Genomic DNA, 17103 nt, shown 5'->3' with positions numbered 1-17103 from the left:
AGAATTAGAATCAGAATTGGTCGTTATATCGAAATCAGGAATTTAAAACAATCTGTAATTGTATCGGAATCAGGAAAAATATTGGAATCATCCCATCACTAATAGATAGACAGTATGAAAATATAATTATGGCAAGTAAGCTATACGGAAACGTTCATGCTTCATTCCAGAAGGAAATTATCAGGCTTTATAATATATATAAGGATACATTATGTAAGATGTGATAGATAGATAGATAGAGTTTTTTTGGTTTTACTCTTGTTCACTCCAAACAAGGCATATTGCCAGTTGGAACATAAGGGGCTATTATTTGGGATCATCTCTGCAGGGAACTATATGAAAAGATGAGCAAGATGTTTGTTCACATTGCATTAAAACTTATGCATGTTAGTACAAATAGGGAAGCAGGAAACAGGGAGGGAATTCCAAAGCCTATTCAAGATCACAGTTCCTACTGATGAGGCGTTCACCAAAATGTCCCCCACATATTGAATGGCAATAAAACAAAGACTGTTGGGCTTCATGACTGAAACTTGGTTTAAACTGATGCCTACTGGTATGGTTGGATGATAGAAAAAGGTCTGAATGTTATTATCAGTTTTATGTGTGGTATTTTTAGGGAGTCTGTGGTAGGTTAAACATCGAAATGTGATTCAAACGAATGCTAAAAAGCAAGTGGTTCTAATTGCTTAAACTCTTTCTTTCTCTAGTTCACTTTGATATGCTCTCTTCGTCACTTCCCAAAGCTAGTAAGTTTTTTACATGAAGACATTAAATCAAAGAATTTTCAGCCAATGGACATTTTCGAAGTCTCAAAAAGTAACACCAATATATGAATGTAGTAAGCCAGTGTGAACTTAAAAATTCTCATAAGATCTGGTCAAAAAAATCAGTTTAAGAGAGACTCCACCAGGCAACCAAATGAAATAGAACACTAGGAGGTCTACTCAACACCCAAACCCATGCTGCACGTTAGGGTGGCAAGGCAAAATAATTCAATGACTCACATATCCAGCCTTTGTCAGCTTGCACACTTCTATATACACACTAACAAGAACAAAGGTAAACGCACACACATACACAATGTCATGCTGCCCAATACACTATGAACGTATTAACTTGTAACTAATAGTCACTCAACTTCTTTACACAAACACGGGTTGAACTATGAACATTTATTAACATGAAAGTAACCATTATATTGTTATTTCTTATATAAAAATGTTTTCCTATAAACTTTCGTATTTCTATATTTTTATTTATAAAACTCTGTTTATGTTTTAGGTAGCTGTTGTTATCCGGTGACCCTTCTATTATTTCAATGCTTCATTCGATTATGCATGCATGTTCCATATACTGGGTAGAATGATAAATTTGTCACCCTAAAAATAAAACAATACTACAGCTTTATTTTAAAACTTTTATTGAAAAAATCAATTCAGGTAAATTGATTATGTAGTAGAGCTGACATCTATTCAATGTAGCCGCGTTCAGCCTCAATCACAGCTTTGATGAAGGTCCAGAATTGGATGCATGCCTTTTCCACAAACACCGGCGGGAGCTCAGCAAATACTTGGCAGATGGTGCCGATCAGGCTGGCTTTGGTGTTGTGAGAGGTAATTTTGGTTATGTTCTCGATGTATGACCAAACGAAGTAGTCCAGTAGATTCAGATCACGGGAGGAGAGGGGACAGTAAGAGAAAGGAACAAAGTCGTAGCACTCATTCTGAAACCAAGCCTGGGTCTCTTTGGACTTGTGGGCTGGTGCCGAGTCCTGCCGCCACACCCAGTGTCTAATTGCACCAGGGGATCACCACACTCTTCAGCACATCCAGGTACACTTTAATGTTGACTTTCAGGCCGACTTCGGAGATGTGAGGTGGCATGATGTGGCCCTCACTTGAAACCACACCAAAGACCATAATCATGTCCGGAAACTTCATTGAGCTGTGCTATCAAGCGTTGAACAGTCCAGATTTGCATTTTGAGGGTGCTGGTAATGGTCCTGTTGTCATAACTTGGATCGATAGAGAGCATGAGTTGTACAGTGGCATATCACTGATCTCGCTCATTAAACATTGTGTCACTTTCAGACATGATAGAAGGGTCCTATCACTTTTGGGATTTGTACACAACTGGCCAACTAGTAGATGGTTTGCAACAAAAAAAAAGAAAACCAGTTTTCATCAAATGGAAATGGAATCATGTTGTCTTTTCTAGGGCGACAATTTTATCATTCCTCCCTGTAAATATCCTTCATTTTATTCCTTTGCTAAAACCTACTTTTTACAACCCAATTTATACTTAACATCAGTGCGGTTCTTGACTAAACACAAAGACGTTCCAAGATGGACTTTACCAAAGCCAAAAACCATACCACAGGTTGCTCTTTAATTAAATTGAAAAGGAACAATGCTAGTTTAAAAGGGTATCCATTGCCTCTTGAGATAAACATGCCTGCCAACTGTTACAAGAAATGGTCATAACTTATATGTGTTGTTTGGGTTGTGACATATTGATGCATTTTTAGTTTCAGCACAAAATTTATTGTTTAGTTTCATGAGAAAGTGAATGGAAGAAGAGACAAAATGGTTGGAGAGGGAGGGAAGCAGTGACAGGGAAGAGGATTATACTTTATGATAAGCCAGTCTTAAAAATTTGTCTTTCCAAAAAGTAAATAATTAATGTTTGTTTTTGTTTGTATACTAGTTGTACTGTAGTGCTACTCCTGGCTTTGGATTGGGGATTTTTTTTTTTATCGATAGTTAACTTTTAAGAACAGCGCTAACATAGTTAAGTAGTTAAACTGGCGAAAGAAAAAGATAGATAAAAATGTGAATGTTATGAATGGGTCACCAGTTAGCAAGTGTTAACTCAACAACAGATTTGATATAGTTGATACGACAAAACAGTCTGTCTATGGATAACTATGTATGTACGTGTTTGCGTGTGTATTCCCAGGCATTATTTACTGTAACTAATAGAATGAAGAAGGGGTAAAAAATAAAACAAATATATAACAAATAAATACAAAGGCAAGGTAAGTTACTCTTCCACCTACCTGGACAAGTTTAGTCATGTTTTAACATCTTGTAAAGTGTTGCTTGGTTCAAAACAAAGCGAGTATCCACTCTGTTCAATTAGAATGACAAAAAAAAAAAAATAATAAGCATTGCACGAGGCCCCTCAGTAATCGCTCAAAAATAGAAAATTAAACAAAATACTGATATAACATTACATTTTCTCGTGATTGGTGACATTTATTGGGTGTGTTTCTACTACTGTTCACATCTTTGATGTTATTCTTACAAAGTTTTGACTAATGTAACCTTCGACTTTCTTCAGGTGCATCTTGTTGAACTCGGGAATATGTATGGAATTTCGAATGGAACTTTTTATTTAATCAATACAAGAAGCTTGCTCTTGTTCCATTAGCCATAAATTGGTAGAAAACTTCAGTAATTAGTAAGTGTAGATAATACTAAAGATACAGTTATAAATTACTCAAGACTTCTACCTAGTCATGGCTGATGGAATGAGAGCAAGCCACCCACATGGATTAAATAAAGGGTTCTACTTGGAATTCCATACAATATACAGAATCAAACATAATTTATTTAATCGACAGGAGTAACTTGGTCTCTTGTTCCATTAGTCAAGAACAGATAAAAATAAGTGCGGAAAACTCAAGTATGAATTGAAATCGCCATCTGCCACAAACTGATAATAAATTGCTCATTGTGTAAACAGTTGGAATTCTCAGCTATTTGACAATGTGTATATTGGGATTTCGCTTACTTGTGACAGATAACAACTAAAAAAAGAAAAATGCCGACTAGATAGTTGTGTTTCGATCTCGGCTTGAGACATTTATTTGTCTAGCTACACTGAAAATCTGTGATACAGCCGAACAGCCCATCTGTAGATGACTATTATTTTACCTATCTTTATTTATAAGTTGTATTTTATTATATATTTCATCATTACTCTCATTATAATATTCTATTATTTTTATTGTTATTATTGTTATTGTTTTTTAAAAAATTTTTCAATATTTTACTTTTGATATTTATTTGCTTCTTTTGTGTTCTTATATGTGTTTTTTTATGTGTTGTGTTTTTGAGGATACTAATTGCGATACATTTCTCCATCATTTCCCATTTTTCTTAAATTACTGGGTATTTTATGGTGAATAATACTGAAATTTTTATACTTCTGTTAACTTCTGTTGATTAAAATCTGTGCTAACGAAAAGACTTGGTATCAATAAAGACCTTTCATCTCAGGAACGATCATATGCCTAAACTGTTGTTGATGTTGAATTCTTGGAACCAATGTAAATGAATATGTCATAAAGTGTTCATTTTGAAACTATATAATAACATAGATGTATATATATATATATACCTATGGTATTTTGGTCCAGAGGGGAATTTCTGCAATCAAATTATTATATATAGGATAATTAGTCTATATTTATTTCTTAGATTATATTGATGACGGTCAAATCCAGAATGTATGTACTCATGTTTATTTTATATGAAACTAATTATCAAATGCATTGATTAGTGTACTATAATTACCATTGATTAGTTAATTTTAATCTTTGTTTAACTATAACCTTCTTTTATTACATGAACAAATATCTTTATGTATATTTTTACATTTAAACAGATTTCTATTATTGCCATTTAGTTAGTTTTAATCAACCATTTATTTATATTAATATGAGAGATTTCTTAATTATTTTTCTAATATATGTGCTCATTTTCTCCATCCAAGGGAGTTAAGGGCAGAACAAATTAAAAAATTGACATAATTACATTTATTTATATATGCACTGCAGTTACATTACCTCCAGTTACTTCCCCTTTTGTCAGAAACATCGCTCATGTTAGACGATGACTACTTTCTAGTGCTTTCTGAATATCAGGTTAAAAGTAAAAAAATAACTAAAGGTAATAAATCGTTTACAGTCTTGTTTTTTATCTGTTTAACTGCCGTAGGACTGCTTCTCAACTGACCATAACAGTATCTTTTTAAAAGTCTAATCTAATGGAATATACATATTGTTATATACAGGCCAAATTATTTATTTTTAAATATGATAAATGAAAAAAATAAAAAAACATAAAAGGTAGCTAACTGATTTCAAACCTGACTAAACAGAGCTAAATTGAGGTCAGGAATTATGATTAAAAAAATAACATGTAATGGAGATTATAGCAAGGGATTATTTTCTCCTTCGCTATCACTATAATCTCCATTTCATATTAATATATTTAGTCTGTTTATAGCCACAATTAAATTTTGTAATCCACCATATATATATATATATATATATATATATATATATATATATATATATATATATATATATATATATATATATATATATATATATTGGAAAAAATATGGAAAGTGAGATAAAAAAAAGATAATAAGACCCTGTGAGTATTTTTCTAGCACAGTAGAGGGAAACCACCTTCTTTGCAACACTCTTGTCAATGTTCTCAATGTATTTGTTCCAATTTATATTGTCTGTGAATAGATTGTGAACGATGAACTTTCAGGTAGATTGTTATTAGCCATGGCAAGCGGTGGTTAAGAAGATTTCTTGTAATTGTTAAAGGAAAGAATCTTAGGGTCAATAAAGTAATGTTTACACTTTATTTTTAAATAGATTTTGTAAAAGTTTTTCTTGCTTTTATTTTTAATTTCAATAAATATTTAATTAAAAAATAATTCAATGTATATTTATCAAAGTTACGAATAGGCAAGAAACACACACATTTGTCTTTTCTGGTAGACTTATGATAGTGTCTCCAAATCAGATATTCATGAAAAAACACAATTGTCAATTTAAAAAAAGAAAAGATAGAGTTGTCTCCCATGGATTGCATCTTATATTTTTTGACAAACGTAAACTTATGAAATCTTTCCTTCTTAATGATCAAGGCGGGAAAATTAGTAGAGTTCTGCATGAGCCCTATTTATTTTTTTCATTAGATTTAAATTTATATTTATTTTCAAAGTGCTTAGTAATACACTCTTAATAATCAGTACAAGCCTCTTCAAAAACATTAGTAAGCAAATTACTATTGCATTTTATTTATATCACACATTTTTACTTGACTCTATCACTTTCATATTTAAGGACTTGGGTGGATTGAAGCGCAAGAAGACTAGTAGAATCTTGTGTAAAATCCCGTCTTCACATATTTGTTCAGAGGGTTCTTGAAGTTGTTGATTGATTCTGCATCTGTTGCCTCCTCAGATAATCTTGTTACAATTTGGAACCGGATCAATGTTGGGTGTCATCACTGCTACTATGGTGAACATTTAAAACGGCAGTTGTCGCCAGTGTTACAATGTTAATGAAACTAAGTTTTTCTAATCCCTCAACATAAATAAAATATTAAAAAATGTGCCAAAATCCGCATCAAGACGAAGTCGAATATAAACATTAACAATATTGGTTTTTATTTAACATAGCCAGGAAAAATGAGTCATGCTTTTATTGTTGACGTATTTTAATGTGTGTGCCGATGCACCACATAAGCAAGGAAATAATAAATGGATTAAAAGTCCGCTGAAAATGTGGAAATGTTTTTAAAAGGGAGAGTCCTGGCATAAAAGCAATATTTGTAACTGGTGTATATAGATGCTGGGACTATATATATATATATATATATATATATATATATATATATATATATATATATATATATATATATACGTTTTATTTTTTATTACTGTATCTTTCTGTTAAGTTACATTATTGTTTCAGCTACCTGGCCGTTTTTTGGCCGTCTGTAGCTCCCTCAGACTTTTACAGAAATGTTCGTTATGATGGGATGAAAGAGTGAATGATGATTTCATCCCATCATAACGAACATTTCTATAAAAGTCTGAGGGAGCTACAGACGGCCAAAATAACGGCCGGGTAGCTGAAACAATAATGTAACTTAACAGAAAGATACAGTAATAAAAAATAAAACGCATATTTGCTCCTCAACAGTATTGAGCATTCTCTTCAGGTTTTTATTAATTACCATTTCTACTATATATATATATATATATATATATATATATATATATATATATATATATATATATATATATATATATATCTGATAAGTCTGATAAGGCTTGGATTAAAATGTGCAATAAAGAGCAAGAGAGAAAAATCTTTCTCTGACTGAGGCAGGATGTCATTTTTGCAGAATACATGTTTCTTTCTTTTTTTAGGTAAAGGAAAAGAAAGTTTATTATTTTAATCAGTTCCATGAATATATCCTGATGCAATACAAAGTTATATATTTTCTTTTGGTAATTAATCCAGAGAGATTTACGAGTTCCAGGTACAAGGCGTGCAAAATCATATTAATTGTTTTAACATCGGGAGATGGAGCGAGAGTTGTGTGCTTGTTAACACGTCAAGGGAAATCTAACTCGACTGATTGGGTTTCGCACGCAGTGCCTTTTTTATAGGTGCAGACCGGCTCCAGTGTAAACTGTTAGAAAAAATATTTTGAAATTCGCTTTCTCTGAATGATGATGGATGAAAAGTCAACATCTTTGTCAAGTGGGGTGCTTTTCATGCCGTCCACGACAATTACCAAGTTTTGCTATTTATAATGTAATATTTGTGCAGGTCTACATAACAGATGTACGCACAACTGGAACGCTCCTTGTCAAACCACTTTAATGTCTCTGACGAGTCACTACAATCTGTTCTAATAACTTATGTCATATACACTAAAAAACTGTTTTTATACTTCCCGTCTAGCATGCAGAGTAAACAGTATGAACCTGTTAACCCTTGTTTGATTATAACAAGAGTTGATTAAATATTCCTTCGGATCTACTCCTTCATGAGTGGGGGTTTTCTTTTAACCTTTTTTTTTTTTTTTAAAGTTATCCCTTTAAGCTTCTTTTTCCAAAATTAATTCTTGTTTCTTTTTTTTAAGACATCATTTTAAGCTTCTTTTTTTAAAACTCATCCATTTTATTTTATTTTTCCCCCAAAATAATTCATCCTTGCCATATACACACTTTTCTTTTTTTTAGTTTTAGTACCTATCTACTACAGGAGTAGAAATAGAAATTAAAGAAATAGAAAGAGTATCACTCACAAGGTTACTTCCCCTTTTTGTCAGAAACATTGCTCATGTTAGACATGGACTATTTTTAGTGTTTTCTGAATATCAGGTGTGGTATAATAAATTATGGGGTTTATCTATTTTATTTTTACTTTCATCATATTTTGCTTTGGTTTTGATACCCCCGAATTCGAAGCTATCTCTTTACAACCCTTCCTTTTGTTAACCTATCATACTTTAATAAATCAGAGTCCATTTTCTGTAGGCTGTTTTTGAACCCAGTCAACGACGGGTACTTTTGCTAGTATATATATATATATATATATATATATATATATATATATATATATGACAGTAAAGAGAGTTCCTTTTAACCTGAGACATCTTTCTCCATTTTCATTAGGGGTGATCATTGGCATTTTGATTTTAAAAACGAAAGGAAAGGAACGAAGTTAAAAATAAGATGAAAATGAGAACATATTTACAATTATCATAAAAAATATGTACAAAAGAGAAGGAAGGGAGAGAAAAAAAGGGAGGAAATATATATATATATATATATATATATATAAGACAGATATTAAAGGAGAAAAAAAAAACTTGCAAAAGAGTACGAGTAAGGAAAATAGATCTTGCATAAGATTATATGAGAGAAAAAAAGGGAAACATTTGTATATTTCACATAGAAAATACATACGAGAAGGAGTGGGCAGGAAACTTATACACATATGTATATATATAAGTTTCCTTCCCACTCTCTCTTTCTCTCTCTCTCTAAACAGCTGGCGAGATGGTCCAGGGGTAAGGGTTTAGGCTCATTACCGTTGGGTCCCGATTTCGAATCTCACTAGATACAGCCATTCTGATGAGTGGTAGGTGACGAAACACGTGTCAGTGGATAATTACATTTTATATTATTATAATTACATTTTTATATTATTATAATTTATATTATTTTTAAAATGTAATTATCCACTGACACGTGTTTCGTCACCTACCACTCATCAGAATGGCTGTATCTAGTGAGATTCGAAATCGGGACCCAACGGTAATGAGCCTAAACCCTTACCCCTGGACCATCTCGCCAGCTGTTTGGATATATCGCGATTTACTTAGATGTTGTTTTGTTTTGGTTTTAGCGATATGTTTTGAATGAATTCAATCATTTACGAAAGTGCATTTTTACCTAAATGCGAGTTGGGAATAATTTTCCCTTATAACAAATTTGGTACCCCCACATGGGGAGCGGTATATATATTATTTTTAAAATGTAATTATCCACTGACACGTGTTTCGTCGTCTACGACTCATCAGAGTGGCTGTATCTAGCAAGATTCAAAATCGGGACCCAATGGTAATGAGCCTAAACCCTTATTTAAAAACGCATACATATATACATATATAATTATGGTATCTTCTCATAAGTCGCCTAAAAGATCCAATGTATTAATGAACCTTTTTTGCTGGCAGAAAGAGGGATTGGGATGTGCAATAGAGACAGACTCGAGAATTTTCAAATGGTAACTTGATCAGCCTCAGAACAAAATTTAAAAAAAAATCGTCCTTATATGCCAACCCACATTCTGGATTATCCAATAAATGTTGGCCAATCGCATAATCTAGATTAGTGTGGGTAGGGTTGAGGAGAATTTTATTTGTATTTTTATATTTGTTTGTATTACAAAAACCTGACGGTACATGTTGCCCGATTCTTGTTTCAAAGTGGACACTGGTTCACCTCACATAGACAGCATCACACTGGCATTGGAATTTATATATAATATTACTAAGTTTTGCGCAAAGCAAACTGTCCTTTTTAAAAAAAGAAAATGCAGAATATGTAAGGAATTCAGATGACCAAAAATTCCAAGGCAAGGTCCCGAGAAGGGAAAGCCATAAATATATCATCAAGGCCGCCAACCCCCAATATTTCCTCCTGTATCTGAAAACACACTATCTGATATACATATATCTGTACGTGATGTTGCCAAGCTAATCAAAAACCTTGATTCCAGTAAAGCAACTGGCCCGGACGGTATTCCAATTATAGTACTCAAAATACTTCAACCTGAACTAGCGCCCATACTTACAAAACTATTTAAACGTTGTCTTAAGGAGAATAGTTTCCCATCTCCCTGGAAAATCTCATCAGTATGCCCTGTATTTAAGAATTCAGGTGATCGCTCATCCCCCTCTCAGTACAGGCCAATAAGTCTCCTGTGCGTCATGAGTAAGTTGCTGGAATCTGTGTTAAATACAGAAGTAATCAACCATTTCAACAAAAATAACCTTCTTAGTGACACTCAATATGGTTTCCGTTCTGCTAGATCTACAGCAGATGTGCTTACAGTTATATCTCATAGGATTAGCAAATCTCTCGACGGAGGAAACCTTTCTAGGGCAATTGCTCTTGACATATCTAAGGCCTTTGATAGAGTATGGCATAAAGGTTTACTTCATAAGATCTCTAGCTATGGTATAGCTGGAAATGTCTTCTCAATTATTAAATCATTTCTTTCTGATAGGTTCATAAGAGTAGTAGTTGAGGGGCAAAAATCAGAAGCTCACAGTATTAATGCCGGTGTCCCAACTCTTTTCCTGATCTACATTAATGATCTTCCAAATCACATCCTTACATCATTTGTAGACATTTATGCTGACGACACTACCATTTATGGTAGCACATCTAAGACAGTAAACGACCAAGTTCTCTCCAATTATCTCTCCTCTGATCTTGAGCATGTAGTACAATGGGGAAAGGAGTGGCTGGTTACTTTTAATGCATCTAAAAACAAGCTTCTCTCTTTACATCATCAACATTCTGATCCCCATCTGGCATCAATTGAAATGAATGGCTCTCGTCTTCAGGAGGCCTCAAGTTTTGACAAGCTTCTGGGCTTGACCATTACTCCTGATCTTAAATGGAACACGTACATCAAATCTGTTGCCAAGGCCGCTGGAAAAATGGTGGGATCTTTCTATCGATCCAGTAGATATCTCACTGCTGATGCAATTCTCTATCTATATAAGAGCCAGGTACGTCCAAGGATGGAATACTGTTGCCACATCTGGGCAGGAGCTGCTAGAAAGGACTTGTCCTGCCTTGATAGAGTTCAAAATAGACTTCGTAGCCTCGTAGGAGATGTCTTTTTCTCTTCCTTGCAACCTCTATCTCACAGAAGAGATGTTGCGAGTTTGTCTCTGATGTATTGTTATTTTCATGGAAAGTGTTCGACTGAGCTTCAATCTATGGTCCCCCCTCGCAAAACTTTCACAAGAAACACTTGTCTAGCTGTAAACACTATCAAAAATTCCCCCCACTCTTTATCTGTTCCTAAACCTAAACGTAGATTCCATGAACAAAGTTTTTTTATTAGAACTGCACGCCTGTGGAATTGTCTTCCGTTTTCCTGCTTTCCGGCTGACTACAGTATGGTTGTCTTCAAGTCTAACGTAAATAAGTTCTTGATGAGCCGTTCCATATAAGTTATCAAATTTAACAAATTTTCATTACTAATGATTATTATATTGTCCAATTTCTACTGTACACTCTTTAACCCTTATACTTGAGTGGCCCCTTGGCCTTGATAATGTGTTGATACCTATGAAAAAAAAAAAAAAGTCCAATGTGAACAAGTTCTAATTGAATCGTCCCCCTAAGTAATCCAAGTTACAAAATTCCCACTGTTTACTATGCTAAAATCACAATGACTAATATATACCTATTAACCCTTATCCTCGAGTGGCCTCTGGGCCTTGATAAGTGGTGACACCCATGTAACAAAAAAAAAAAAAAAAAAAACATAACAGGAATATAAATCAGGAGTGTTACTTTATAAAATCCAACAAAAATGTCGGCAAGGATAGGGCCCAAGGAGCTACCCATGGAAACCCCATCAATTTGGTTATCGAAACTGAACTCAACAGACTTTGTACAGAGAGAAAGGAGTTCAGTAAAATATTTTTTCTGGTAATGATGGAGGAGTAAGTTCATTATGATAAAGTGTGTTGCAACAGATACCAATGGTCTCATCAAGAGGGACATTAGTAAATAGACTGGAAATATCAAATGAGCGAAAGAAAGAATTATTTTGGTCAAGGGTAGTGTCGCTAATAATTTTGGAAAAGATAAAGGAATCAGAGACAGTGTAAGTGGAAAAGAATGTATGGACAGGTAAAAGTAACTCAGTGAGCCATTGGGCGAGGACATGCAGAGCGGAACCAACCATGGATAAAATAGGTCTACAGGAAACATTATAGTTGTGAATAAGGGTTATTGTAAGTACAGTACGTTAGTGTGGATATTTAAAGTGTCTACTTAAGAGGGCAGTTCATCAGGAATTTGTTTACGTTGGACTTGAAGACATCCAAGTTGTAGTCAGGAGGGAAGCAGGCAGACGGAACAGAGTTCCACAGGCGTGCAGTTCTAAGAAAGAAGCTTTGTTCATGGAATCTACGTTTTGATTTAGGCATAGATAAAGAGTGGGGAAAGTTTTTGACAGTGGATTCAGCTAGACGGGTGTTTTCTGTAAAAGATTGGCGAGGGGGAACCAGAGATTGGAGTTCAGACGAGCACCTGCCATGGAAATAACGATAAAACAAGGATAGGCTTGCAACGTCTCTTTTGTGGGAGAGAGGTTGCAGGGAAGAGAAAAGGGCACCCCCCACTAAGCCACGAAGTCTATTTTGTACTCTGTCATGGCAGGATAGGCTGTTTTTAGCAGCTCCTGCCCAGATATGGCAGCAGTATTCCATCCTTGGACGTACTTGGCTTTTATATAGATAGAGAATTGCATCAGTAGTGAGATATCTTCTGGAGCGATAGAAAGATCCCACCATCTTTCCAGCGACCTTGGCAACAGACTTGATGTACGTGTTCCATTTCAGATCAGGAGTGAAGGTCAAGCCCAGAAGCTTGTCAAAACATGGGGCTTCTCTTAGATGAGAGCCATCCATTTCAATTGATGCCAGATGGGGATCAGAGCGTTGATGATGTAAAGATAGGAGTTTGGTCTTAGATGCATTAAAAGTAACCAGCCATGTCTTCCCCCACTGAACCACTCGTTCAAGATCGGAGGAGAGAGAATCAGAAAGAGCTTTGTCATTTACAGCCTTTGATGTGTTGCTGTAGATGGTCGTGTCATCAGCATAGATGTCAACGAATGATTTAAGTATGTGTTTAGGGAGATCATTGATGTAGATCAGGAAGAGAGTTGGGCCCAGGATGGACCCTTGAGGGACTCCAGCATTAATACTGCAGGCCTCTGATTTTTGTCCATCAACCACTACTCTTATGAGCCTATCAGAGAGAAATGATTTAATGATATAGAGAATATTTCCAGTAATACTGTAGCTGGAGATCTTGTGAAGTAGGCCTTTATGCCATACCTTGTCAAAGGCCTTTGATATGTCAAGAGCAATTGCCCTGGGAAGGAAGCCTTTGTCAAGAGATTCACTAATCCTATGAGATATAACTGTTAGCACATCTGCGGTAGATCTTGCAGAATGGAAATCATATTGTATGTCACTAAGAAGGTTATTTCTGCTGAGGTGGTTGACTATTTCTCCATTTAATATGGATTCCAGCAACTTACTCATGACACACAGGAGACTTATTGGTCTGTACTGAGAGGGAGTTGACTTATCACCTGAGTTCTTAAATACAGGGCATACTGATGAGATTTTCCAAGGTGTTGGAAAGCACTTCTCCTTAAGGCAACGTTTAAACAGTTTCGTAAGTATGGGAACAAGTTCTGGTTGAAGCTTTTTTAACACTATAATTGGGATGCCGTCGAGGCCAGTAGCTTTACTGGAATCAAGGTTCTTGATTAGCTTGGCGACCTCATGCACAGATATTTGTATGTTACCTAGCGTGTTCTGTGTTATAGGAGGAAATATGGGGAGTTGATGGTCTTCGTCGCATAGGGTAGAATTAGCTGCAAAGTTCTTGGCAAATAGTTTGGCCTTGTCTGAAGCTAAGGAGATGACCTCTGGTCCATTGATAATGGTTTGGATAGAACACACACTTCTGCTCAGGATCCTATTTGTTATTTGCCAAAACTGGTGGGAACCAAGCTGCTGATCAGCTACTTTGGATTTAACAGACTGGGCATATAGCTCTCTTACATTTTTTATTACTCTTTTACAGTGGTTGCTGGCGTTCCTGAAAGCAGCTTTAGTCTCAGTGCATCTATTACATTGGTAGCTATGGAAAAAGTGATTTCTATGCGCAATGGCAGCAGTACATTCTGGGGAGAACCATGGCTGCCTGTTAGGTTTTTGTTGGAATTTTTTAGATGGTATGAATCGGTCTATGCCTACAATTATCCATTCGGTCAGGTCTGATACTATAGAGGACACATCATTTTTAAACATGGAATGCAGAGGTAGATTAGATATAAATGTACGGAAGCTATCCCAGTCAGCCATGGAGTATCGGTATAGAGTACGGTGGAGAGGTATGTCTGGGGACTTAATACATTTCATTAATAACCCGTTTCTATCTTCTACCAAAGCTACTAACAAGGATAACAAATAAAGTTGTTTATTAAATGTTAAAATGAGACTTCCTTTCGTTGTCTTCATTTTTAACTAAACTTCCATCTCAGGAGTCAATTGTGTAGCTCTGGTGTCTATCTGTTATACCGAGATATACAGACTAAGAGAAACATAATATAGACTCATCACTAAATTCATTCTAAAAAATTTTTTTTAAATACACAAATGCAAATGTATGTCGGTTTATAGAAGAAAATTTTACAGAGAGGGTTGGGACATTATCTCTGAAAACAAAACAACTGCAAGAAGAAAAACTACTTTGAGAAAACATTTCTCTTAGAAAACTTTTCCTCTAGAAAAATATTACTAGAAAGAAATTCTGCAGAGAGGGAGCTGACAATACTCTCAAAAAACATTACTCTTTTAAAATATTACTCCTTGACATTGGTAACTTTCTTTGTTCTCAACACGATTGACCCTCAGCCATTGCCTTCTATTGTCTATTTGGGTAGAAAAATAAAAAGGAGAAATAAAATTTTTATTTTTTAAAGGAATTTGGATGAACTGAGGGTATGATCAAGCAGCATAACATTAATGTGGGAGTGCTTCAGGGGTCGATCCTTGGATCACTATTATTTCTTATATTCATAAACGACTTCCCTGATAATATTGTGTCCAAGATGGGTATATTTACTGATGATACAATGCTCTGTAACATACACGAGGGAAGAACGAATGTACATAAATCTAAGACAGTGGCAGAATCGTAAGAAAATGACCTCCGGACTGTATTGGAATGGGACCACAAATGGATGGTAACATTTAATGCTAGTAAGACTAAGTTGCTCTCCTTTAACAATTACAAGACTCCTCTCCAACCACTGATATCCATGACAAATAACACCCTATCTGAGAGTTCTTCCTTCAAACTCCACAGGGCAATATGAACTGGAACAAATACATTGTGAAGGCTGCTGCAAAGAAGGGGAGTTCCTGCTATTGAACTCGAAGAGGACTCACACCTGAGAGTATCTTGTACCTCTATAAGGCCACCATTCACCCATGCATTGTTGCCACATCTGGCCTGCTGCATCTACCACTAGTCTCTCCCTCTTGGGTAGGGCCCAAAAAAGAGTTTTCAATCTAATAAGCCCCACTTTGTCAACTAAGCTCCAACCCCTGTCCCATCACCACAATATTACATCTCTGTGCCTGTTTTACAAATATTTTAATGGGATGTGCTCTGATGAACTTGTTGCACTTGCGCCCCCTCGACACCCCAAACAAATCTGCTTAGCAACAAAATCTCATCTCTTCACTGTTGAGGTCCCTAAATGCCAAAACACCTTTCTACTCTGATAGTTTCTTCCCTCCAACAGCTAGACTTTGGAATTCCCTTCCTGTTACCGGCTTTTCTGACTGCACTGATATGCAGAAGATTAAATGTAATGTAAATCAACATCTTGTTAATCTTTCCTAGGCATGGTCCCGAATAGTGGCCCCTTACGTTCAAGTGGCAATATACCTTGTTAGTAGTGAACGTGAGTAAAAAAGAAAAAATATATATTTACGGAAAATTAGGGGAAATTGCATTTTTCCTTTATGTGAACACTTTGAGGATTGCGAATACAAGAGACATATTTATCTCCCTTTTGCACAGGTTAATTGCCACACTATAACCAATAACAATAGACTGATTAAAAACACAATAGCAGTTGTTCAACTCGATGAATTTTCGAAATTTTTGAATGCATTACTATTTTTGACATGGCAATTAAATACGTAATATTGTTTTTGCTTTAAACGATATATTAAAAAAAAATGTGATATTCGTTCAAAACAGATCCGAATATCCTCTAAGAATCAACGATGGTTCGAATATGGGGGATCGATTTACTAGAACGTTGTATAGAACTGAGCAATCCCTGAAAATCGTTAAGTGTTGAATTTGTTGCACTTTTGTTTGGATTTAGATACGGCCAAAACATCGAGGAAAATCAAGTTGATGTTTTTTTTGTTGTTTTTTTTTTAAAACTAATATTAACATTTTTTAAAATCCGATATTTCTGAACAAATATTGATTTATCCAGAAAGATAAAACCTTGAATTTTATCATATTAAAACGGAATAATATAATACTTTTTCTATATTTTTTGATAGAAGTTTAAATTTTAAAATTTTCAAAACAAACAAAACACTTATTGATCCGCGCTATTTTTTTAAATAGTACTTTCAAGTTTAATTACAGTTTTATAATATCTGTTTTTATCAAATTGTAAGATTAAAGTACAGAACATGTACAAGACACCCTCTCCTCCCCATGTTAAGAATGGCTTTCTAAATAATAACGTTATTATTTCAGCACGGATCAATAAGTGCACTGCACTAGTACCCAATACTCAAAACGGTTACCATTGCTACTATTAATTAAGTAACCGAAGAGCGTTCTTCCCTTCTTTGTTGTTGATTATATTATACTACCACTACTACTACTACTACT

This window comes from Euprymna scolopes, chromosome 10, assembly GCF_053919585.1.
Source record: "Euprymna scolopes isolate OS-2025 chromosome 10, ASM5391958v1, whole genome shotgun sequence".
Taxonomy (NCBI): domain Eukaryota; kingdom Metazoa; phylum Mollusca; class Cephalopoda; order Sepiida; family Sepiolidae; genus Euprymna; species Euprymna scolopes.
Note: the sequence above shows the minus strand (reverse complement) of the source record.